At 38.4% G+C, this 26340-nt stretch overlaps 1 protein-coding gene across 7 annotated transcripts in view; it reads left to right on the forward strand.

Moving 5' to 3' along the window:
* The first annotated feature begins 1250 nt into the window (after window positions 1-1250).
* Window positions 1251-26340, forward strand: part of EYA4 (EYA transcriptional coactivator and phosphatase 4) — a 318714-nt gene continuing 293624 nt past the window's right edge. For all 7 annotated transcript variants that reach the window (XM_079939671.1, XM_079939670.1, XM_079939674.1 and 4 more), the window contains exons 1-2: window positions 1251-1921; window positions 16984-17094. The gene's annotated coding sequence lies outside the window, so the exon portion shown is untranslated. The remainder of the gene's footprint in view (window positions 1922-16983; window positions 17095-26340) is intronic.

Here is a 26340-nt window from a genome sequence, read left to right on the forward strand (position 1 = left end):
GAAGATGCCACAACCATCTTCCTTGAATTAAAACAGCAACGAAAATAGTCAAAAACCTTCCTACCAAATTGGGAAGACATATTTATGTGTATGTTTTTATTTGTATTTGTTTATATTTAAATTTATACTCAAGCTTATCTATACACTTATACTTTGTATTTATCCTTTTAGTTAAATGGGTATGTATGTTTACATTTGTGTTTGTATTTATATGGCCAGATTTGTCAGGCTGGGGCTTAGAATGAGGAAATAAGGTCAGTTTAGACCTGGATGGCAACAGGAAGAGCCCAGTTGTAAAAATGCCGACCTTATTACTTGGGTTTGAATCCAAGTTTTCAGGCAGCTTGTTTTTCTGACCTTTAAAACCACCTCTGAATCTCTGATAAACACAGAACTAAGCTGAGAAGAAAAGGTATTTACACCACCACCTTTGGATAACTCTAAAGCTGCTCGAGTATTTTTGCAGTGGCTGGAGGGGATGGAATGCTGGGAAAATCACAGCACTGGAAACAAAGCTGACTGGTTTTCTCTCAACTTTTTATATCCAGCTGAAGCACACTTCACCTGTGAATAGTGATTATTAAGTTTCTTTCAAGGGAATGGGGCCTGCAATTCATGAATGCTGCAGGTGTGAACCCCTACAAGTCTTTTCTCTGAGTGAAAGGACGTTAATCATTATTCATGGGTGAGATAGTCCATTTATTCCACGGCAGAGAAAGAATTCCTTTTTTTCTTCTTCTTAAAACATGAGACCTTCAACTTTAATAAGCTTCACAACAATAAAAGATTCCCTCTTAGAATTATGTTTATTAGGGTTGTTCTTTTCTTATACTTGTTTTTTAAATACTTGAATTTGTGTAGTTTCTAAAATGTTGGTAAGAACCTGTGGTTAAACATAGCACTTAATTATTCAATAAAATTTCCAAAGACATAGGTTATGCTAGACCAATATTTATATCTATGAATAGCAGAATAAATCCCATCAGACTGAAACCAAGGGACTGGTTGCATTGGATTTTGTTTGTATCAAATGTTGCTTGAGATAAGCAAGTCATTGGGTGCAGCTTAAACATCTTTTGACTGTGTGAAGATTTTAATTTGTTGTGAAAATCAACTGACAGTGTACATTCACAAATACTATATCACTTAACAAGATTTTAGCTAATATTCCTCATTTTATACATTTCACCCGTTTTCTAGACATTTTTTCAAGTACTGAAAATATTTTGAAGTATACATTTCTTTTTTTTTTTTTTTTTTTCGCGATACGCGGGCCTCTCACTGCTGTGGGCTCTCCCGTTGCGGAGCACAGGCTCCGAACGCGCAGGCTCAGTGGCCATGGCTCACGGGCCCAGCCGCTCCGCAGCATGGGGGATCTTCCCGGACCGGGGCACGAACCCGTGTCCCCTGCATCGGCAGGCAGACTCTCAACCACTGCGCCACCAGGGAAGCCCTTAAGACATTTTTTTTTTTTTTTTTTTTTTTTTCTGGTACGCAGGCCTCTCACTGCTGTGGCCTCTTCCGTTGCGGAGCACAGGCTCCAGATGCGCAGGCTCGGCGGCCATGGCTCACGGGCCCAGCCTCTCCGCGGCATGTGGGATCTTCCCGGACCGGGGCAAGAACCCGTGTTCCCAACATCGTCAGGTGGACTCTCAACCACTGCGCCACCAGGGAAGCCCTTAAGACATTTTTTTTTTTTTTTTTTCCGGTACGCAGGCCTCTCACTGCTGTGGCCTCTCCCGTTGTGGAGCACAGGCTCCGGACGCGCAGGCTCAGCGGCCTTGGCTCAGGGGCCCAGCCGCTCCGCGGCATGTGGGATTTTCCCGGACCGGGGCAAGAACCTGTGTCCCCTGCATCGGCAGACGGACTCTCAACCACTGCGCTACCAGGGAAGCCCTGAAGTATACATTTCTTTACACAGGTAAGGATAGTCTCGGTTTGGTTTTCAAGCAACATAGGGCACATGCTATAAATTCCTGTAGTTCTTGTGGGCATCAGATTGATGCCGAAGACAATTCAGGTATTTAAATGGTTTAAAATCATTTTTCATTTGCCTTTAGCGCTTTTTTTTATCATGCAGGTTAAAAAAAAGAAATCTTACTATATAACCGGATTGTGTTCAAAATATTTGCTGAGTAACCAAAAAAGGTTGATTCTTTCTTACGGAGGTACAGGATATATATATAAGAAATAATAGAAAAATTTTCATGCCAAATAGCCAATAATTGCATAAAATTTTGAAAGATGTTGGAAGAGAAACTGTAAACATTATATTAAAAATGCAACAACTAAATGCATGCTTTATTCAGTTGAATCAGTTTATCTATTTATATAGCAAAACCAAAACCTAAAGTGGAGACTAACACCATATCCCCTTCTCACTAATGTTTAAAACAAACAAACAAAAAAATGCTACAGTTCTAAATTTGGCCAGAGAGATGATGCTGAGTTTACAGTTTATGTTCCTCCTGAAAGAGTTAAACAAGATTCGTTCTGTAGTTTAAATCTATAGAGATTTTACCTTGGAATTCGTCTCAGTAAGTAGGAAGCTCATCTAGATTATTTTATTTTTTACCTTATTTGGGAAATTTCCCCCAGTATTAGCCAATATGCAATTAAAAGTTTGGGCAAGTTAGTAAGATTACCAGTTCTTTTATGGGGAGGATGGGAAATGTAGCCACCAGCAACCCAGAAAAGAATTCATTTTTCATTCATTGGAAAGATCTACCATGTGCTGGGGTAGACATTCATTTACTATCGTGGGGAGAAATGGCCTCCCATATTCTGTCAATCATCTGGGTGAAGAATTACAAGGTAGTCCTTATGGCTATGCCCGGCACAATGACCTAAGGCCAGAGACGACTCATAAATAATAAACTATCAGCCAATCATTCCAAACTATGTTTTTATTTGCTGAGAAAATGTGCGCATTAAAATGTATAGAGAATCGAACCATATTCTCCAGGCAAAGGGACTTCAGATCTACACATTGATCAGCTGTACCATAAATATAAGAACTTCGAGAGCCGTCTTAGCTGACCTCTGACTTTTCATATCCCAGTGGTTTCTTGTTGCTTATACTGGACTGTGATGGTTTCTTTCCTAGTTATGTGGTGCAGCTTCTTCAATCCATCTTTGGTGACATGAAACATGTTTACTCCCTTTCTCTTTCTTGCTCTCCTTGGCAGTGAGAATTGAATCTATTTTTAGGTCCTGCCTATTTTTCAGACTGTCTCAGTCTTGGCCTATGTGAAGACCACTGTCCAGTATACAGAGCTGTCAGGGCACCCCACCAGTGTATCTGAGGTACACTTTTCCACCCACTGAGAAATCTACTTCCCATTAAAAAGCAAATTCTAGAGGGAAGAGTTTTTTCACTGTTACATCTTTCCAAGCTTCACTGGACCCCAACAGATGAACTGGATTGTTGAATTTAAACACTTGGTCTGTCCTTCTTCAGAATCACAGGAGGAACAGTGCTGAACAGCTTCCCCAAAACTTTCACAAAGTGAAGTAGAAATTGCTCTCAAATGCTAGTTATAAATGTGTAATCTGAACTCCAGCCACTCCACAGGGCTGCAGAAGAATTTACGATGTGCTAAATATTTCCTTTGTTCTTCCCAGTGGTAGCCTGCTGTAGCAATTAGAAAGCAACTGGCTCCACATGTAAAGTGCTAGAATCTTCTAAAGAATTGTTGATAACTGTTCAACAGGCTCAATGAACAGAATTTTCTTATTGTGCAGAATTCTGACTTTTTAATTTCCTTTCAAGGTTGTATTTTCTGAAAGATTTTCTGAAGTGTTCTTCCTTCTTCCTTGGTGCCTTTCCATTGCCCCTTTACAAGGAGGGAGGAGAGGTCAAGATGAGTGCTGTAAGCCAATGGAAGCCCAGATTCTCAGACTGCTAACACTACAACCTTTTCTAAAGCCATGTAAAGGTCCTTTGTGTTGCTATCACAAACACCTCTGACCTCCTCCTTCTCATTTTCAGAGAAAGTGACAGCCCAGTCCCATCCTTCATAAAAAGGCAAAAAATCTGCCAATACCATCCTTCTTCAGAATCCAGACACTATTAATCATCAGCAGGAGACAGTATGGCTTCAATTAGCTACATAGTATACAATAAATTCTCAGTTATTCAACGTGTGTGTGTATGTTTGTGTGTGTGTGTGTGTGTGTGGTGGTCTTAGTGTTGGAAACCACTTTAAGTGCTTTACATGTATTAATTCTATGAGGATGGTACTATCATTATTCCTATTTCAGAATTGATAAAATTAAAGTACAGAGAAACTGAATAACTTTGTTCCAAATCATGTGGCTGGTTAGGAATCATGGCAGGGCTGGAAAACTTTCCAAAATTAAAGGACTCTGGTTGAGAGAGCAAATGTTTTTCAGAGGCAGTTTGGCAAAGTGGTTCAGGGATGGATTGTAGCATCTGCCCCTCTGTTGCTGTGTAACATCAGGCAAGTTACTGAACCTCTCTGTGCGTGATTCACCATCTATAAAATAGGATAATAGTAGTACTCAACTCACTGGGTTTCTGTGAAGATTAAATTAGTTAATATATACTAAGCACTTAGAACAGTGCCAGGCATATAGCAAGCACAATGTAGATGTTACTTTTTGTAATACACACTAATTTTTTTTAAGAATAAACCTTAAGTAATGGGGAGAAATTATCTACATTCTTAACTTTAGCCTGTATTTTATAGTACACACAGAGCTAGTTGCAAAAGATAGGGGATAAATTAGACACTGGATCCATCCTGAAGTGTGTCACAATTTCATGGAGAAAAAAACTATGTATCAATATACAAATTAGAAGAAAGTATAATGCATGTGATAACACATGAATGTTAAATTTTTTTAAAAAGTGGGATCATGACAGTGGGATTGTGAGCTCCACCACTTAGAAGGGATGTAGCATGTTTAGGGAAGACTACCTAAAACGGGCTAAATATTATCCTATATATTATCAACATGATTAAAACACTTGAGATAAGAATTGAAGGAAGAGTAGGAATTAGTCATAAGTAGGATAGAGAAATCTCAGGAGTGGGAACAACATAGGCAAGGGCAGAGATGTGGGGGGAAAAGTATGGCGAATCTAGGGAACATCTTGGTTACTCTGTGTGTGTGTGTGTGTGTGTGTGTGTGTGTGTGTGTGTTTGGATACAGGGCAAAGGGGAAAGGATGTGACCAGAGACTTTCAGAGGCTGAGTCACACACAGCTGTCAAATGACTCTTGCTAAAGGACAACTCTGATCAGGACCCTCTGCTACTACACAGCTGCCAACATTTCCCTACTGTTAAGGGTTGAATTATACCCCTCCAAACCTCACATGTTGCACACCTAACCCCCAGTACCTCAGAATGTGATATTTACTATTCCGTATTTGGAAATAGGGTTATTGTAAACAATATTAGCGAAGTTAGGATGAGGTCAGAATGGAGTAGGTTGGGATCTTAATCCAATATGACTGTGTCCTTATGAAAAGGGAAAATTTGGACACATAGACACATTCAGAGAGTATGCCATGTGAAGGTGAAGGCAGAGTTGGGGCGCTGTATCTACAAGCCAAGGAAAGCCAAAGATGGCCAGCAAAGCATTAGAAGCTAGGGAGAGAGGTGCAGAACATGTTCTGCCTCACAGCTTTCAGAAGAAGCCAACCCTGTTAACATCTAGATCTTGCACATCTAGCCTCCAGAATTGTGAGGTAGTATATGTGTGTTATTTAAGCCAGCCAGTGTGTGGTACATTGTCATGATAGCCCTACCAAAACAATAACATCCACCAGTACCATATAAAGACTACATTTCTAATTTTTTTCCTGAATTTCCTAAAATAATTGGTAAGCGTAGTAGGAATTAATAGAGAGGTAACAGGATTTCACCCACATTAGCTCTCTTTCTGAAATTTTGAGTGGATATGCCTTCTTTCCTAATTGATGTAAAGCACTACAGCACTTACTACTCTTAAAGCATACTCCTCATTTTCTGGACCCTTGCATTTTTCTGAATCCTTTGTTATATCTAGAATTTTCTGTACCCCATAATTATGCCTCAGATTTCTACTCACTCTCAAATATCCAGCTGAAGTATCCCTCCCTCTACAAAATATTTCTCTGAGACTAGCTCTAAATTTTATTTTCTTTGTAGTGCCTCATATATTCTGCCTTGTACCAGACAAATAGCAGAGCTTCTACTTGCCTTCTGCACCTGAAGAGACTGTGAAATCCTTGAGAGCAGGGACAGCAGGAATTTTACTCTTCATTTATTACATGAATTATTATATTGGACACATGGTTAGTGATCAGTATTTGTATATTCACTGAACTTTAAATTGAAACTATACTGAACATAATTAGTGATTTATAAAATGGATTTAGTTCTGTTTTATAGTAGTTGGACTCAAATTATACGTATGTTATTCCATGTGACATTGTCCCTCATTCATTGATACTCTATTCCTTTAATTTTACAACAGTTTTAATGTCCTTATGCACTAATTCTGTCATCTTTGTCATTGCTTGGTCTGCTTCTGTTGGGCAATTTTTCTCCTAATTATGGATTGTATGATTCTGCTTCTTTGCTACATTTTGACTGGATGCCAGACATTGATAATTTTATATTTCGGGTACTAGATTTTTTAGAAATTCTTTAAATAATTTTAGTTGTTCTAGCAAACAGATACATCTCTCTTTTTTTTTTTTTTCAGATACATCTCTTTTATAAATCAGTTTTTGTTTTTTTGTTTTTGTTTTTTTTGCGTTACACGGGCCTCTCACTGTTGTGGCCTCTCCTGTTGCGGAGCACAGGCTCCGGACGCTCAGGCTCAGCGGCCATGGCTCACGGGCCTAGCCGCTCCGCGGCATGTGGGATCTTCCCAGACCGGGGCACGAACCGGTGTCCCCTGCATCGGCAGGCAGACTCTCAACCACTGCGCCACCAGTGGCGCAACTATAAATTAGTTTTAAGATCCACTTTTAAGTTCCGTTAGGGTGGATCCAGTACAGCCTTTAGTCTATGACTAATTTATCTTCACTACAATTGCAATACCTTTTAAGGATTCTATACTCCATGGTACTAGGTCTTTAAATTCTTGTGTTCTTGTTGAGAACACAACCACCATATCTAGTCCTGTATGAGCCTTGGGGAAATTTCCCCAGGTATTTTTTTCCCAGTGGTTCTTTCTCTGGATTCAGGTATTTTCTCCTCATGTATCCATGCTGTTCAGCCAGAGGTTTAAGGGAGCCCCTCTGTAGGTCTCTAGAGTTCTCCTTCTGTCCAGATCCTTTTATTCTGCCATTGAAATTCTAGCCATTGTGGCCTCCCCAAACTTCTACCTCTGTCTCCTCAATTCAGCAAGCCCACTAAGCTGTTTGGTTTCACCCTTCCTGCACTGTGGCCTGGCACTACTCCCCTAGCAGAGAACTGAAGCTCATGGCATTGTTTCCCTTGTCTCAGGAATCACTGATCTGTGCTGCCTATGTTAGATGCCTGAAAACATTGTTTTAGAGATTTTGTTTAGCTGTCTAGTTGGTTGTTGTTTGTTTTTTTTTTTTTTTTGCGGTACACGGGCCTCTCACTGTTGTGGCCTCTCCCGTTGCGGAGCACAGGCTCCGGACGCACAGGCTCAGCGGCCATGGCTCACGGGCCTAGCCGCTCCACGGCATGTGGGATCCTCCCGGACCGGGGCACAAACCCGTGTCCCCTGCATCGGCAGGCGGACTCCCAACCACTGCGCCACCAGGGAAGCCCCCTGTCTAGTTGTTTAAAGTAGAAGGGTAAATGCAACCTGGGCTACTCTACAAAAGCGAGCAAAGTATCTATGATGGTGTGTATGTGAATATTGACTAGAAAGTACTGTAAAGAGTATAGTGACTGAGCTAAACAAAGCTGCTTTTTTTGAATAAATACCTGGTATTATTTATCACCTTCGAATCTTTTACTTTATATTTTTTTCTCGTGGAAAGACTATTTGAAGTAAAGTATTGGTGAAAGATCTACAAGAAGCGGATAAATATGGAGCTTTAGTCATGCAAACCTATTTTCTAATCCTGATTCTACCCCTGTAAGTGGCATAACCTATGGCCACTGACTTAATCCTTCTGAGCTTCCCTTCTTCAAAGGTAAAACAGAAGCTAGCACAATAACCCCACATGGTTATTATGAGGATTAAATGACCATCATTTCTCTGCGGCTTTTATGATGAAGCTTTATTCTGAGATTCATGCAAAATAATGGATCAAGAATTATATGTGAAGTTCTTAGTGGAGTCTTCCCCATAACAGTTACCAAATAAGTTCCTTTCCACTTTCCCTTCCCCTCCAAGCAACAGGAAATTTATTGCATTTGGATTGCAAGAGAATTGAAGGTCTAATTTCTAAAAACCTCTCAAATTTGGGGTATTTTCCCAGGAACATCTTTACTCAAAAGAACAGGCAGATAAACTTGGTTCAATTACTTTATAATTCTGATCTTGAATATGAGACTCCAAAAGCATAATGATGAATTATCCCATTTTTCATTTTGACAGGCTTTCTTCATATTCTTCTCAAACTCTTCTTCCAGGAATCTGGCATATGATTTTGCTTATAGTTGAGCCTATATTTATCCTGCTTTTTATCCCCTGTTTGCTTTTTTTTTTAATTTTTAATTTAATTTAATTTTTTTTATACAGCAGTTTCTTATTTGTTATCCATTTTATACATATTAGTGTATATATGTCAATCCCAATCTCCCAATTCATCACAACACCACACCCGTGGGCCCCCCCAGCCACTTTCTCCCCTTGCTGTCCATGCATTTGTTCTCTACATCTGTGTCTCTGTTTCTGCCCTGCAAACTGGTTTATCTGTACCATTTTTTTAGGTTCCACATATATGTGTTAATATACGATATTTGTTTTTTCTTTCTGACTCAGTTCACTCTGTATGACAGTCTCTAGATCCATCCACCTCACCACAAATAATTCAATTTCATTCCTTTTTATGGCTGAGTAATATGCCATTGTATATATGTGCCACATCTTCTTTATCCATTCGTCTGTCGATGGGCATTTAGTTTGCTTCTATCACCTGGCTATTGTAAATAGTGCTGCAGTGAACATTGGGGTGCATGTGTCTTTTTGAATTATGGTTTTCTCTGGGTATGTGCCCAGTAGTGGCATTGCTGGGTCATATGGTAATTCTATTTTTAGTTTTCTAAGGAACATTCATACTATTCTCCATAGTGGCTGTATCAATTTACATTCCCACCAACAGTGCAAGAGTGTTCCCTTTTCTCCACACCCTCTCCAGCATTTGCTGTTTGTAGATTTTCTGATAATGCCCATTCTAACTGGTGAGAGGTGATACCTCATTGTAGTTTTGATTTGCATTTCTCTAATAATTAGTGATGTTGAGCATTCTTTCATGTGTTTGTTGGCAATCTGTATGTCTTCTTTGGAGAAATGTCTGTTTAGGTCTTCTGCCCATTTTTGGATAGGGTTGTTTGTTTCTTTAATATTGAGCTGCATGAACTGTTTATATATTTTGGAGATTAATCCTTTGTCTGTTGATTCGTTTGCAAATATTTTCTCCCATTCTGAGGGTTGTCTTTTCATCTTGTTTGTAGTTTCCTTTGCTGTGCAAAAGCTTTTAAGTTTCATTAGGTCCCATTTGTTTATTTTTGGTTTTATTTCCATTACTCTAGGAAGTGGATCAAAAAAGATTTTGCTGTGATTTATGTCAAAGAGTGTTCTTCCTATGTTTTCCTCTAAGAGTTGTATAGTGTCTGGCCTTACACTTAGGTCTCTAATCCATTTTGAGTTTATTTTTGTGTATGGTGTTAGGGAGTGTTCTAATTTCATTCTCTTATGTGTAGCTGTCCAGTTTTCTCAGCACCACTTATTGAAGAGACTGTCTTTTCTCCATTGTATATCCTTGCCTCCTTTGTCATAGGTTAGTTGACCAGAGGTTCATGGGTTTACCTCTGGGCTTTCTATCACATTCCATTGATCTATATTTCCCTTTTTGTGCCAGTATCATATTGTCTTGATTACTGTAGCTTTGTAGTATAGTCTGAGGTCAGGGAGTCTGATTCCTCCAGCTCCGTTTTTTTCCCTCAAGACTGCTTTGGCTATTCGGGGTCTTTTTTGTCTCCATACAAATTTTAAGATATTTTGTTCTAGTTCTGTAAAAAATGCCATTGGTAATTTGATAGGGACTGCATTGAATCTGTAGATTGCTTTGGGTAGTATAGTCATTTTCACAATATCGATTCTTCCATTCCAAGAACATGGTGTATCTCTCCATCTGTTTGTATCATCTTTATTTTCTTTCATCAGTGTCTTATAGTTTTCTGCATACAGGTCTTTTGTCTCCCTAGGTAGGTTTATTCCTAGGTATTTTATTCTTTTTGTTGCAATGGTAAATGGGAGTGTTTCCTTAATTTCTCTTTCAGTTTTTTCATTGTTAGTGTATAGGAATGTGAGAGATTTCTGTGCATTCATTTTCTATCCTGCAACTTTACCAAATTCATTGATTAGCTCTAGTAGTTTTCTGGTGGCATCTTTAGGATTCTCTCTGTATAGTATCATGTCATCTATAAACAGTGACAGTTTTACTTCTTCTTTTCCAATTTGTATTCCTTTAATTTCTTTTTCTTCTCTGATTGCTGTGGCTAAAACTTCCACAACTATGATGAATAATAGTGGTGAGTGTGGACATCCTTGTCTTGTTCCTGATCTTAGAGGAAATGCTTTCAGTTTTTCACCATTGAGAATGATGTTTGCTGTGGGTTTGTCGTATATGGCCTTTATTATGTTGAAATAGGTTCCCTCCATGCTCACTTTCTGGAGAGTTTTTATCATAAACAGGTGTTGAATTTTGTCAAAAGCTTTTTCTGCATCAATGGAGATGATCATATGGTTTTTATTCTTCAGTTTGTTAACATGGTGCATCACATTGGTTGATTTGCATATATTGAAGAATCCTTGCATCCCTGGGATAAATCCCACTTGATCATGGTGTATGATCCTTTTAATGTGTTGCTGGGTTCTGTTTGCTAGTATTTTGTTGAGGATTTTTGCATCTACATTCATCAGTGATATTGGTCTCTTTCTTTTTATGTAGTATCTTTGTCTGGTTTTGGTAGCAGGATGATGGTGGCCTCCTAGAATGAGTTTGGGAGTGTTCCTTCCTCTGCAATTTTTTGGAAGAGTTTGAGAAGGACAGGTGTTAGCTCTTCTCTACATGTTTGACAGAATTCCCCTGTGAAGCTATCTGGTCCTGGACTTTTGTTTGTTGGAAGATTTTTAATCACAGTTTCAATCTCATTACTTGGGATTGGCCTGTTTATATGTTTTATTTCTTCCTTGTTCAGTCTTGGAAGGTTATACCTTTCTAAGAATTTGCCCATTTTATTGGCATAGACTTGCTTGTAGTAGTCTTTTAGGATGCTGTGTATTTCTGCGGTGTCTGTTGTAACTTCTCCTTTTTCATTTCTAATTTTATTGATTTGAGTCCTCTCCCTCTTTTTCTTCATGAATCTGGCTAATGCTTTACCAGTTTTGTTTATCTTCTCAAAGAACCAGCTTTTACTTTTATTGATCTTTGCTATTGTTTTCTTTGTTTCTATTTCATTTATTTCTGTTCTGATCTTTATGATTTCTTTCCATCTGCTAACTTTGGGTTTTGTTTGTTCTTTCTCTAGTTCCTTTAGGTGTAAGGTTAGATTGTTTATTTGAGATTTTTTCTTGTTTCTTGAGGTAGGCTTGTATTGCTATAAACTTCCCTCTTAGAACTGCTTTTGCTGCATCCCATAGGTTTTGGATCATTGTGTTTTCATTGTAATTTCTCTCTACGTAATATTTGATTTCATCTTTGATTTCTTCAGTGATCTCTTGGTCATTTAGCAACGTATTGTTTAGCCTCCATGTGTTTGTGTTTTTTACATCTTTTCCCTGTAATTGATTTCTAATGTCATAGCGTTGTGATCAGAAAAGATGCTTGATATGATTTTAAATTTCTTAAATTTACTAAGGCTTGGTTTGTTACCCAAGATGTGATCTATCCTGGAGGATGTTTTGTGTGCACTTGAGAAGAAAGTGTAATCTGCTGTTTTTGGTTGGAATGTCCTATAAGTATCAATTAAATCTATCTGGTCTATTGTGTCATTTAAAGCTTGTGTTTCCTTATTAATTTTCTGTTTGGATGATCTGTCCATTGGTTTAAGTGAGGTGTTAAAGTCCCCCACTATTATTGTGTTGCTTTTGATTTCCTCTTTTATAGCTGTTAGCAGTTGCCTTATGTAGTGAAGTGCTCCTATGTATATATTTATAATTGGAATATCTTCTTGGATTGATCTGCTGATCATTAGTGTCCTTCCTTGTCTCTTGTAACATTCTTTATTTTAAAGTCTATTTCATCTGGTATGAGTATTGCTACTCCAGCTTTCTTTTGATTTCCATTTGTATGGAATATCTTTTTCCATCCCCTCACTTTCAGTTGTATGTCTCCCAATGTCTGAAGTGGGTCTCTTGTAGATGGCATATATATGGGTCTTGTTTTTGTATCCATTCAGTGAGCCTGTGTCTTTTGGTTGGAGCATTTAATCCATTCACATTTAAGGTAATTATATGTATGTTCCTGTTACCATTTTCTTAATTGTTATGGGTTTGTTTTTGTAAGTCCTTTCCTTCTCTTGTGTTTCCCATTTAGAGAAATTCCTTAAGTATTTGTTATAGAGCTGGTCTGGTGGTGCTGAATTCTCTTAGCGTTTGCTTGTCTGTAAAGCTTTTGATTTTTCTGTTGAATCTGAATGAGATCCTTGCCATGTAGAGTAATCTTGGTTGTAGGTTCTTCCCTTTTGTCACTTTAAATATATCATTCCACTCCCTTCTGGCTTTTAGAGTTTCTGCTGAGAAATCAGCTGTTAACCTTATGGGAGTTCCTTTGTATGTTATTTGTTGTTTTTCCCTTGTTGCTTTCAATGATTTTTCTTTGTCTTTAATTTTTGTCAGTTTGATTACTATGTGTCTCAGTGTGTTTCTCCTTGGATTTATCCTGCCTGGGACTCTCTGCGTTTCCTGGACTTAGGTGGCTATTTCCTTTCCCATGTTAGGGAAGTTTTCAACTATAATCTCTTCAAATATTTTCTTGGGTCCTTTCTCTCTCTCTTCTCCTTCTGGGACCTCTATAATGCTAATGTTGTTGTGTTTAATGTTGTCCCAGAGGTCTCTTAGGCTGTCTTCATTTCTTTTCATTCTTTTTTCTTTATTGTGTTCTACAGCAGTAAATTCCACCATTCTGTCTTCCAGGTCACTTATCCGTTCTGCTGCCTCAGTTATTCTGCTATTGATTCTTCTAGTGTATTTTTCATTTCAGTTATTGTATTGTTCATCTCTGTTTGTTTGTTGTTTAATTCTTCTAGGTGTTTGTTCTCTAATTATTCTTGCTCTTTGTTAAACATTTCTAGCATCTTCTCGATTTTTGCCTCCATTTTTTCCCCTAGGTCCTGGATCATCTTCACTATCATTATTCTGAATTCTTTTTCTGGAAGATTGCCTATCTCCACTTCATTTAATTATTTTTTCTGGGGTTTTATCTTGTTCCTTCATCTTGTACATAGCCCTCTGCCTTTTCATCTTGTCTATCTTTCTGTGAATGTGGTTTTTGTTCCACAGGCTGCAGGATTGTAGTTCTTGCTTCTGCTGTCTGCCCTCTGGTGGATGAGGCTATCTAAGAGGCTTGTGCAAATTTCCTGTTGGGAGGGTCTGGTGGTGGTTAGAGCTGGGTTTTGCTCTGGTGGACAGAGCTCAGGAAAACTTTAATCCACTTGTCTGCTGATGTGTGGGGCTGGGCTCCCTCCCTGTTGGTTTTTTGGCCTGAGGTGACCCAGCACTGGAGCCTACCCAGCTGTTTGTTGGGGCTAATGGCTGACTCTGAGAGGGCTCACACCAAGGAGTACTTCTCAGATCTTCTGCTGCCAGTGTCCTTGTCCTCATGGTGAGCCACAGCCACCCTGTGCCCATTCAGGAGACCCTCTAACACTAGCAGGTACATCTGATTCAGTCTCCCATGGGGCTACTGCTCCCTCCCCTGGGTCCCAACATGCACACTACTTTCCGTGTGCCCTCTAAGAGTGGAGTCTCTGTTTCCCCCACTCCTGTTGAAGTCCTGCAATGAAATCCTGCTAGCCTTCAAAGTCTGATTCTCTAGGAATTCCTCCTCCCATTGCCAGACCCTCAGGTTGGGAAGCCTGACGTGGGGCTCAGAACCTTCACTCCAGTGGGTGGACTTGTGTGGTATAAGTATTTGCCAGTCTGTGAGTCACCCACCCACCAGTTATGGGATTTGATTTTACTGTGATTGCGCCCCTCCTACCATCTCAGTGTGGCTTCTCCTTTGTCTTTTGATGTGGGCCATCTTTTTGCTGAGTTCCAGTGTCTTCCTGTCAATGACTGTTCAGCAGTTAGTTGTGATTCCGGTGGTCTCTCAAGAGGGAGTGAGAGCACGTCCTTGTACTGTGCCATCTTGAACCAGTCTCCTATTTCCTGTTTTGCTGTTTCCTCCTTTTCTCATATCCTTCACTGAGCTTCCTCAGTAATTCATTTGTGATTCCTGTACAATATGCTAGTAACTACCAAATATTCACCTTAACTCTGCCTTTGAGGTTCTTGCTAATATCAATTTAGTTACCCTTTCTCAGAGCTTTATTCCTCAATGTTTCATGACTTTCACCATTACCACCCTATCACTGCAGTCACAAAGACTCAGCATCTTCTAATGTTCTCTTATTTAGGTTTTCACATAACCAAGCCATGATGATCATTCCTTTTTGAGACCTCACTCATAAGAAATGCTTATGAGTGAGGTCTCAGTCATAAGCAAACTACTGCTTCGCACAAGTAGCAGCTTGTGGTGAAGTGGAAAGAGCATAGCATGTGTGACCAAAAATCCAAGTTTGAATCCATATTCAAAGCACATTGTGACTTCGGATGAATTCCTTAAACTCTCTGAACTTCAGTTTACTCACCTGTAAAACAAGGGTGATAATATCAAACTCATAGAATTATAAAAATTAAAATTAGATAACCTGTGACGTTCTTGGAGTAATGGGCATACAGGAGATGCTCAGTGACTGTTAGCTTGCTTCCATTCTGTATATTTCTAAATCCCAAGACTCATGATTGGATTTTGGTAAAAACTTTCTGGCATTTTCTTCATTTTTAAATTTTTTCTTTTCCATTTTTATTATCAGGGAATATTCTCCTGAATGAGGTTGTTGAGGATCAAATGAGAGATATAGAAATTGCTATGGATGTATGTCACTTAAGATGTATTTGGTTGTCAGTAAACCTATTCAGTACAATATATGTAAATCAAACCATAATGCTGTATGTCTTAAACTTCTATGATGATGTCTATCAATCATTTCTCAATAATACTGGGGAAAGATATTCAAGCTTAAACAGTAAAGAAATGGATTAGTTCATATAAGAAAACAACCAAAGGTAGTGCTGGCTTCTGGGATGGTTAATCCAGCATGTTCTTTCCATATCTCTTTACCTTCAACAACAGTGTTGGTTTCATCCAAAACTAGCTCCCCTCGTGTCAGAAATTGAGGTCATATGCTTCTTTCTTCCTGTCCAACAGGAAAGAGAAATTGGTTTCCTGTACCTTTATTAACCTCCAGCAAACATTTCCTCTTATCTCATTGTCCAGAATTGGATCAGAAGCAACAATTGACAAGAGAGAATGGGTTAACTTTGGCCAGACTGGCCCATCCCTTGAATGAAAGAAAATTCCTCTCCTCAGAAGAAGAAGGGTGGGAGGGATATTGAGAGTCAGCTGAGTGAATATGTAAATAATTGTTGACTGAACTTCAGTTATTGTCACTGAATGACTTCACATTTCTTGGAACTACATCAATGCTCAGATCAGATCTAATAAATAATTGTTGAATAAAGTCCCTATCAAAATCTTCTAATTATTTGCTTCTGTCTTTCTGCCTACTAAGGCTCACTTTCTTCTCCATGTCTAACTTCTCTCTTTTCCCATCACACAGTAAGATGGACTCTTAACTTGATCAGGGTTCTTGAATCTTCCACATTTTGTTTTGTTCATTTTCCAAAGTTGGAATTGATTTTCTTCTCCTCAAAACAATCTATCTCCCTGAGGCCTTCCAAGATCAAACATTTCCAGTTCTAGTCACAGAATCCCAGCAAAACCTCAGCATTCTGGCACATTTCCTTTAATTTTTGGAATACATATAGGTATGTTTCAGCCTTTCTTTCCTGTTCAGTCAATAATAAGACCTGAAGAACTCTGTCTATTCTAGGCAATGTATGTCCTACACAGGATATGGTGTATGGTAGGCATTGGCAGGATAGTAATATTTGAGTGGCATAGAAATCATTGAGATAAAACAGATAGTATGATTAATAAGGCAAATGCTATTGCTTTCACTGTCAAATGCATGGAGTACTCAAACTCTAGGGCGTACCAAATAGACGTGAGTAACTTACTAAACCGTCAGATTGTCTTATTCCATTTCCAAAGATTCTGATTCAGGTCTGAGGTAGTGCTAAACAATCAGCATTTTAATCAAATGTCCCAAATGACTCCCATAATAATTGTATAAACAACATTTGGCTGAATGGGTAGCATTCAACCAATTTCTCCTCCTTACATCAATACAAGAATAAAGAAGTAAGGCTTCATGGCCAATGCTAAGTTAACGAGTGAAGGAATATTCCTGATCCCATGAGTAACTGCTAACTAGAATTCCTGGAGTATTAAAAAATATATTTAAAGGAGGGTCAGGGATGGATAGGTGAGGGGAGGCGCAGGGAGAGAAAGTACCAGATAGGAAGGTTGAGTTCTGATAGTGAAGGGCCTTGAATACTATGCTAAGGTGTTTGGATTCTTCTGAAAGCATTAGGGAGTCTTGGAAGGTTTCTGAGCAGGGAATAACACTATACAATTTGTGTTGTAGAAAGCCGACTTTGTCCAAATGTGATGGATTGACCAGAAAGGGGAAACTGGACGCAGAGGAGAACCACACATGATCAAAACCACAAATGGTTTCTTCAGGCCACAGGGACAGGTGAGGTCTCTGGGGCTTGAAGGCCACTGTACCATGACTCAACGTAAGACTAGGACTGTGAGTAATTAGCTATGCTTTCCATGTGGAGCCAAAAGTGATTCATCTCCACGAGGCAAGTGACCACTCCTGGCTGCTCAGTCCAGAAAATAAGTTTCTCAGAGCTGAGACACTCTATGCCAAGGTCCAAAACACAGAGGCAGCCCCAGAAAATCTTTTTCCCCCACTTATGAATCATAATGGAAATTGAAGTTTAAACCTAGTAACTTATAGGGAGCAGCAAATATTTTATACTAACAATATATCATTAGCATCATGTGTTAAGAAAAAATGCTAATATGTTGAAAGAATGGCTGAGGCATACTGTTTATTACACGTAGAGTTTAGGTTAGGTTAGAGTAGAGGCTCAGTCTCCCAGAGCTGGCAGTGTCAGGGTCAGGTGTGAGGAAAGCCCTGGGGTTCTATACTTAGAGCTGAGCAAATAGGTCATTGAGGGTGGCCTGGGAAACAGGCTTTCCCCTTATAACAAAAATGTTCTCTGCCTTGGCCACATATCCCCACTGACATTTCTCTTTTATCATCTTTCCAAGGAGTCCACTTGCTGGACAAAATGCTAGATGGTAAAACTGGAGACACCGGAGTTAGTTCTTTCCTTTGGAGAGGGACCAAGGAATGAGGGAAATGGATTCTGTGCCCAGAAAGAAGTCAAGTTGAAGAGCCAGAAGTTATCAGGAAGACAGAGAATATCAAATGGAAAATTAGCTAATTTTCCTACCCTCTTAAATGCTAAAGACAATCTTTTAAAATCTGTGTAACTCAAACTGGTGTCAGCTGTTCCCTAGTTCTCTTCTAGGAGTTTCCATCCAAAGCCCCCCCTTCCCCCCACCCCCTCCATTGCAGCCTTTACCCCAGCCTTCCTCACATATGCAAATCCACTTCCATCAACACATTAGCAAGAAAGTAGATCTCATGTTCAGGTGAAGCTAAGAGAGAATTTCATCATAAAACCAGCAGCCACCGTTTGAAATATCTCCTTTAGACATTTCTGCAATGTCTCTGTCTATTGAACTGCTGGGAAGGCGACCCCTTTCCCTTTCCCTATGGCTGCAGGTCAGTCTCCTTCCCCTCTCCTCCCTTCCTCTCTCCTCCCCTCTCCTCTCCTCTCCTTTCCCTTCCTCTCCCTTCTCTTTAAGCTGGCAGAGCAATTCTGCTCAAGCCCCTGCCTGCCAATCACTCCTGGTTCTTAGCAAGGCAAAAGGTCCCAAATTTAAAAGGAGAGAATAGTTTTTTCCCTCTTGTTATTATATCTGCATAACTCTGTTGTTTTACCTATTTTCCCTCTATTTTTGCTATCAGGAAAAAAAGTAAAAGGTAGCTAAGTAAGGAGGGCAGGATTTTCAGTTACATCTGCTGCAAATTATGGGACCGAGGGAAGGAAGCCTCAACATTTCTTTCTCAAGTGGGCTTCAGTGAGTCTACTCTGTGCTGGCCACTGAGATGAGTGCTGGCATCTCTGTACTCAAGAAACTGCCTGTACGGAAAGGAAGCCCAGCCCGGCTTCCCTATACCTCATATTCTGAACTTTGATATTTCAATTGAGTGTTTCACAGGGGGTCCTCAGGCAACTTTTCCCTAGCGTCCTAACAGCTGTTATGAGAATATATTACCTTTAAAAATTGTTGAAAAGATGACAGATTAGGAGAATTTTTCTCAGGGGTTGAACCACTCTTTTGGCTCTCCACCAGCCATGATTCTGACTATATCACAGTTGAACCACTCTTTTGGCTCTCCACAGCCATGATTCTGACTATATCACAGTTGGAAGAAAGGGAGTATGTAGTTCATACCTCAACTGGTCCTAGAACTAATTTTTCAAGCCACAAGGTAAAGAAGGATGTATCAAGTAGCCTTTACTTAAAGTCTGAGTAATAAACTCATTGCAACTATGGAATCCAAAATGGGAATTGGAGGTAACGAAGTGGCAGGGCCAGATACGGAATTTGTCGGGCCCAGTGCAAAGTGAAAATGGGGTGGGTGCTTGTTCAAAAAGCAAGAAAATGTGCTAACTGTGTGTGTCTTAAAACAGAAAGCCTTTTTTGTTTCTTCAGCTTGCTATGGTGTTTTTAAAATTTGCTTTAAGTAATGTTTTAAGTAAAGAAAAATTAATAATTTTAATTATTAATATGATGTTTGCCATTCATCTTTATATGGTACAGTGCCATTTTTAGACGCAAATATAAGAGCATTTGACTCGTACGTGTAATCACCAAAATTACACAATTCATAGCTCATACGTGCATTTTTGGTAAGAACATATGTGAAAACACTACACAAAACACAACTGTTTTTATTTTATTTGTCCAAAGATGAACACATTCTTTCTTTTAATTTTTTTATTGACGTATAGTTGATTTATAGTGTTTCAGGTGTACAGCAAAGTGACTCAGTTATACATATATATATATATATTCTTTTTCATATCGTTTTCCATTATAGGTTATTACAAGATATTGAATATGGTTCCCTGTGCTATACAGTACATCCTTGATGTTTATCTATTTGACGTATAGTAGTCTGTGTCTGTTAATCTGAAATTCCAGATGTATCCCTCCCCCCGCTTTCCACTTTGGTAACCTTAAGTTTGTTTTCTATGTCTGTGAGTCTGTTTCTGTTTTGTAAATAAGTTCATTTGTATCAATATTTTTTTAGATTCCACAGTAAGTGATATCATATGATATTTGTCTTTCTCTGTTTGACTTATTTCACTTAGTGTAATCTCTAGGTTCATTCATGTTGCTGCGAATGGGATTATTTCATCCTTTTTTATGGCTGAGTAATATTCCATTGTATATATACACCACATCTTCTTTATCCAGTCATCTGTCAATGGACATTTAGGCTTACCAATGGTCTTGACCTTTGGATTAAGGAAAGACTAAAAGGAAAAAGACCTATGGGTTGCCCCATTTTTCCCTTTGCTTCTATGTCATCATTTCTAGCAAAAGTGGTTGGCTAATTCAGGGAAGTAACATTAGTAAGAAAAGATATGAGAGGGTTCTCTGGTCATTGAGTTTCTTAGAACATCATTGCTTTCTTTCTGCGTTCAAAGCATGTTCTTGTTCTAAGGGAAAGCATGGCTGCTTGGGGCTGTCAGCATCCCTGCCCACTAAGGTCTAGACATAACACATTTAGCTTGTACTCACTTGAGTCTCAATGAACTCCCACACATTCTGAGTCCACACAAATTCTGTGTTCTCAGGGTGGCAAGGAACAGTGGACACACATACTGAGTTATGTGTGCTCTCGAGTGCCCAATTGTCTCATTAGATTTCACTTGTAAAACACAAGTTCAAAAATAAAATTATGAAGAATTTCATAATTCTTCAATTTCAAAAATAAAATTATGAAGAATTTCAAGATGGTGACAGCGGAATATTAAACCAAGTATGAGGCTCTTCTGAGTGTGGGACCCTGTGCAGCTGCACAGATTACATGCCTAGGGAGCCAGCCCTGTAAGGGACCTTACTGCCTTATCCCTCTCACTCATGGCTATTGGGCACCTGCAAGGCCGTCTCCTTGGAATTGGAAGAGAAATCTTGCCTTCTCCCTTCTTCCCCATTTCCATGGTTCTTCCTTTCTTTTATCCCTTTTGTCCTTCTCCAAATCTGGCTCTTCTCATACTGGTTGGCAATTTTTCAGCTCCATCTTTTCCTGCAAAAATGGGTTTGAAGTGGTTTGGGAGAAAGATCCCCACTCTAGTAGACTTTCTTCAGGAGGTGTTTTAGAAAAAGCAAGTACAGTATGTTGAGGAAAAGGGTATTTTATGATTTTTTGGAGTGTATACTGTATTTGGAATCACTGATACAGGTAACGAAGAACCAAGACGATTTAAAATAGAAAAGGAAATTGAAAATAGGAAATGTTTCATTTTAGCAAAGTCTTTCTGGTATATAGCATGGACTTAAATTGGAGGAATATGTAATAAATCATAGAGGCTAGTTAAAAGGAAGCTATTCTATAACCCTTGTAAAATGACAGTTGCTCAAGACTCTAGTATTGAATGACACTGTGATCACTTGATTTCACTTATATGGTAGGAATAGAGGAGTTGAGAATTATTTAGTTGACAGCTTTAGGACTGGGGAAAAATCTCTTTCACCTAGAAGTGGCTGATGGAAGAAAGGAAACAGAAAACACGTGAGCAACTCTTCTTGGAACTTGAGAGAAGAGGCTGTCTGAACCGGTAGACCTGTTCTTCACAATGTCTATTGGAAGCTGTGGCCCCTTGTGAGGTTACATAAGCTTGGGGGTGGCACTGGAGCCTATTGTATTGAAAAACACTGTGAATCTCCTGGGATATAAGTTTTCAAGTTAAAGACCCTCTCTGCCTACTTCCAGATTGAGTTGTTTCTCTACAGTATTTTTATACTTCTTCATAGTGGCTCAACCTAAGGATGTGAGAAAGTAGGAAGAGAGAGTCATTACCATTCCTTACAAACTATGAACATGCTTGGTTCTTGAGAGTCTGCTTTCCCGCCCAGACAACCAAATTAATGGAATGCTTTGTTCTAACCCATGAAAACAGAAAGAATCTTAGCAGTGGCTGTTCCGTGTAAGTTCTGACTTTACCTGGGTATTTTGGTCTTGGGTTTGGGTTTTCTGATTTGGTCTGGGTCTATCTTCATATCACGATACAGGAAATTCAGGGGGATTTCTTGGGATAGTTACCTGTATTTGGCTTGTGAAGTTGCTTCTTATTTGAATTAGAGCCACATGTGGGAGACTGAAGGCACTGTTGGGCTCTTGTTATCACACATTTGGATTTTAAGACAGTTTAGATAGCTTGTTTTATATAATAATGTCAGGATAAATGGAAACAAAACTGTGAATGCTTCGTGTTTTCTTTTAGAATTCTTCATGTTTCCTTTTAGAGTGACAACTCTTTCTTACCGTTAGCGTGGTGTAAACACTGCTGAAGAAATAGCATATGCTTGCTCCCTCATTTGGAAATCCCCATGTGCAGATTCCAAGTTAACATTTTTAAATGAATAAATACAAGTAAATCAAGCTCTAAAAGTTAATGTATTTTTAAATTAAACTTTTAAATGTGTAAATGAGTCCAAGCCTCTTTTCATAACTTGATGACCTAAAACACTTTTAAAAGTTACATTAGGGAGTTAATGCAGCTAGAAGGACACTTACTGTGGTTTTCTCGAGAGGCTGATATTCTCAAATCTAGAAGTAAAACTAGAATTTCAGCAAAATGAAATTGTATTATATTATTATTGTCATTTTTAATGGAATAAAAAATGAAATGCATTCATTCTTACGAAAGTTTTCCCAAACCATGTCCCAAAGATACTCCACCTACAGACTGATATTAGAGATTAGATAGTACTTATCTTTTTCCACAGTCAATTCTATTCAAATATTTCAAAATCCTTTTGAAATTGCTTTACAATGTAAGTTAAAGATATTCTTTTGACTATGGTATACTTAAATCAACATTTTTTAAAAGTCTTATTATACTTAGTTGGCAAGCAACACAACAATCAAATAAAGGTAGACAGAGGACCTCACTTCTTATTCCACCCAGGCATCGGTAGCTTGCAACACCAGACTCTGATTATGCTTATACTTTGTTTGCCAGATCCTCCTGAAAGTGTCTTATTGTTTTACACCATCAGCACAGCCCCTAGCAAAGTTCTTTACAAACTTTTAAAGACTGCTAAGCTGACAGGCATTTACTCACCCCATCTCTGTAAGAATCCTAGGGTATGACTGACAAGAAAAACTACCTGTCTGTGTCTCTCTTCTCTTTCTCACTTGCTCTGATTTTCTCATTTTCTCTCTTTCTTTAACAAAGCAGATGCCCACTAAACTTGATCCCATGTGGTCCTGTTTGAGAAAAGAAGGGGAAAAAAATTAAAATCAAGTCTCACTAATTAGAGGAAAATTGTATGTAAATAATTGAAAGGCCTTTTCATTCTTATGGTTGACATTTCTACCAAGGCCTTAATTGACTGTTGGGTCTAAAGGGTTATGTGCTTTTTTTAAGTGACATGTGCTCCTGGCCAAGTACTGGCTGGGACACACTCTGAGTAGTTTTAGATCACCAGCAGCTCTTGCTATTTTAGTCTGTGTCACTGCTTGAAGTTGTAATTAATTTGAATGATCCTAAAAATGATAATTATGACAGTTCTGATATTCGATAAGAATAACTTACATTCAGTCTTACTAAGAAAGTCATGGAGCATTTAGCAGAAGGGCAAAAAAATCTATACGGTGCCAACGAATATCTCACAGAGAAGCAGACAGCAGAAGCCTCCACAGGGCTTAACTTGTCCTTGTAAGTAATTTGTGAAATATTTCATGGTTGCCAATTAACTGTGTTCTGCACTTTAATTATATCTTCGATCAGTAATAATGTATGTCACGTTTGTTTTTGTTTTTAATCTAAACATTTTTAGCCAATGCCAATTTTAGCTCATTCTTGTACAAATAATATTTATAAATGACATATATCATACGAATGATATTTGCACCCATAGAGCACAGTATTTCATTATTTTCCTCTACTAAATCAACATGATTTTAAAAAAAAACAACAACAACCTAGTACTATTGTTAGATTTCTCTGTCTCTTTTGCTCCCGATTTCTTTTCTTCTTTTAATTCAGTTTTTCTTGTAATGGCTAAATTTCTTGACAGGTGTTCTCATTCTTCAAACCATAAAAAGAAAAAAAATGTATAAAGAAAAGGGTTAAGAAATAAATAGTGAATGTCTAAGATGTTGAAGTATGATCTTTTTCTGATTTATTGGGTCACTCAAATTGCGAACATTGAAACATAGTATTTTGTATGTGTAAACAATGATCTTCAGTGCACGGATACATTTTGGTAAGGTATCTGAAAATTACTCAAGAATTGTATGTTTAGTATGTGTCTCTATTTAGTCAATAACAGGTTTTACGATAAATTATGTCTTAGAAAAGCAGTTATGTCACTTCTTAGAGTTATAGGTGCATGATTAAAGGAAATGTAATGTAATTTAGAGCCAGAAGTTCTGTATTTAAATATTAACTGTAGTCTGTTCAGCAGTTGGATTTTTGATCAATTATTTTCTTTGAACTTCATGTTATCTATAAAATGAGGATAATTAATAATAATAATCTACTCTACAGAGTTGTAATGAGGACCAAATAAGCACAAGAATATTAAAGTGTACATTCATAATTTGTATAAACAATTCGTCAAGAATTAGTATTCTAGTCTATAAAAATTGTTTCTTGCTTAATAGTGTTCAGGGGGAAATGACTAAATAAGTAAAGAGGAGAAAAAAGTCTAAACTACTTCCTTTTTGTTTCCTTATTGCTTTTTCATTGCTAATTTTTTCATATTTATTTTAGAAAAGTTGATAAGCAGGAATACTACTTTACTATGCCTTTAACAAGCAAGCAGCAGTTGTGAGGAAGTAATGAGTTCTGAATTTAAAGGACTGTGTCCTGTTTTCACCTCTTGCTAACTTGGTATAGTCAGAGTTCCTTGTGCTGCGTCCTCATTCTGGTTGTCCATCTATAAAATGGGAGCAGTAAGTGTGGAAAATCTAATCACCCACCTATACTGTTCCTGGCACTCCTGAACCACAGATGGGCAGCTCATCTAAGTGGCCAGGAGGATGCAGGTGTGCCAGGGAGTGCCCCACTCCCCTCCCTGATCAGAGTCCCAAAGGAGCTGGGGCCCCCAATGGCGGGTCAAGTGCCACGTCTCACACTGGGCACTGGACACGCTGAGAGCTGACCCCTGTGCACCCGGTGGTTCAGGTTCACTTTCTCAGGGCTGTGGGATTGGGAGAAGAGGAAAGTTACTCCCTGGCAGCCCTCCTCTCAGGCATGGGATAGCCACTCTCCTAGAAACATTTCAAGGCGTAAGGGTACCAGTACCTGTTCTTTATACTGCGCAGGATGTCGTGAGGCTGACGTGATCCTGGGTATCGTGTGTGTGCATGTGCTACTCCTCCTTGGAGAGAAGTAGTTATAAGCTTTTTGTTGTTGTTGTTTAATTGTCGTTGTTGTCTTCTTTTTCCTCTGGGAGAAATTGTTTACTTGCCTCTTGTTCCATGATTTTTTTTTTTTTTCCTGGTAATATGAGCAGATTTGTGCTTCTAGGAAGAAAGAGAGAGGGAGGGAGAGAGAGAGAGAAAGGAAGGGAGGGGGAGGAAGAGAGGAAGGAAAGAAGAAAGGAAGAAAAGGAAAGGAAAGAAAAGAAAAAAAAAAAAAAAGAGTTGCACCAGTATAATATGTACATAATAGGCTCTAAATGAGAAGAAAATTTTGTATTTATTCTACGGACTTGTATTAAGCATACTTTAGAATCTGATGTTTCTTTCTCCAAAGTGAATTTCTACGTAGTATTAACTTCAAGTTTTTAAAAAAACTGCACACGCCCGAAAGTAATATTTTTATTTAGATGAAGGCATCATCTTTTGTTTCCCCTTTAGAAAGCTAATAAAACCCTCTTAATTAAAATTTGATATATTTTAGTGGTAAAAATATTATTCTAAGTTATACCTTTGAATTAATACTTCTTCAAAATACTCTTCAGAATATAAGCAGCCCATAGGTTATATGGAAAAAAAGAGAAGCTAAAATGCTATGGATTTAGGATTTTTAGCTGACATTTTACTTCTTACTCCCCCAACCCTGTTACTTTGTTTTACACATACTTATTAATTTAGATTTGTAATATGAGTTAGTGTGGGTTGCCTATATTTTAACTAGATATTAATAATGTTGTATTTTTTATGGTATCTATGTCCCATACATGAATGTCTTGAATATTCTTAAGTAAACGTGTTTTTAAAACATCCTGTTATTAAAAATATATCAGCTATATGTTTCAACAATTTCCTTTTTGAAGAGTGCAGTCCATGCTTCTAAATTCAATTTTACTTTCTCCCTACATTCCATTTGTATTTCCTTCAAATCACATTGCCTTGTATGCTTTCTCTCAAGCTTACCTACAATAAAGCCTTCTGTTGTCTAAGGGTCATTCCTACATGAATCATGCTCTGTCAAAATTTTGAGGTTTATAAATGTTCAGTTAATTGAGCAGTCTGACCAGCTGAATACTTGTAAGTCCTTTATAATATCTTTCAACACTTCAAAACTTTGGCCCACTTAAGACTGCAGAATCCCAGAGCAAATGGGACAAGTCATTCGCATGGATTCTTGCTGATAAAACTAAGAAC

Source organism: Stenella coeruleoalba (genome assembly GCF_951394435.1).
Source record: "Stenella coeruleoalba genome assembly, chromosome: 12".
NCBI lineage: Eukaryota > Metazoa > Chordata > Mammalia > Artiodactyla > Delphinidae > Stenella > Stenella coeruleoalba.